The following is a 974-nucleotide window of genomic DNA, read 5'->3' as shown; positions in this document are numbered from 1 at the left end:
AAAAAGGCACCACCGCTGGAATGTCGATCTCTGCAGGTGCTCTGGGTGGAACAGGGACCTCGATGGCGCTGACACCACGCAGATTGTCAGAGTTTGCGAAGCCCCCATTATCTCGAAGTCTGTGGCCTGGCTGCCTTGGAATTGTCTGGAAGGAAAAACATTCTCGTGAGAGTCGAGCGGTTTGTAATGAACAGAATCACTTTGACAATTTGCGGCGTGACTGCGTTCGTAAAAGATGCCCTACTGAACCTTATTCGTGTAAACTCTTCTCCGCGCGTGTTTGAAACACCGTCGCCATTCTTTGCGCTTGAGGCGTGAAGACTTTTGAAAAAAAGTTGCTTTTGTTATCGCCGTACTAACGCAATGAAATGAGAAAACTCACCGGTGGAGTGCCGTTGGCAGCGGCCGACTTGTGGCAAATGATAACGCCAGCAATTACTGTGCTGATTTCTTAACCAGCTCCCTGAAGGCAAATACTCGAACGGGATCGCTCATTGCAAGAGTTAATGAGGCGGGGCTTTTTCTCTCGACTTCGGGCTGTTGCATCTAGGTCAAGGGCGCGACCAAGTCACAATACTACCTGGCTTGTCGGAAGAACCGGGATTTCTTTATAAATAAGTTAACGGCCAAATGCACTGGCTGTTTTATGCTTGCCTTCCTTGACCGAGGTGTTTCTGGCGAGTTATTCGGCTGATGAACTGCGAGATGAAATACGGCGGAATGCAAAAGAGAGCGGCGTTCTACAGCGACGAGTTTCTGACGCGATGCGCGCCTTAGACTCCGTAAGCCTAAGTTTGGGACGCAAGGCCACTGCACGCGCAAACCCGTTATCACTGAGTGTTAGACATTTTCTTTAGGTTGCGCCAGGGAGCCCACCGCCGGGTTGAGCCACTGACTGCAGCATTATCATACCTAACAAGTATGGGCAAAAGCATTTTTGAACAGGAAAAACTTTATGAACGCAATTTTTTTAT

Source organism: Amblyomma mixtum, chromosome 7, assembly GCF_055824585.1.
Source record: "Amblyomma mixtum isolate Tamu chromosome 7, ASM5582458v1, whole genome shotgun sequence".
NCBI lineage: Eukaryota > Metazoa > Arthropoda > Arachnida > Ixodida > Ixodidae > Amblyomma > Amblyomma mixtum.
This window is presented reverse-complemented; position numbering follows the sequence as displayed.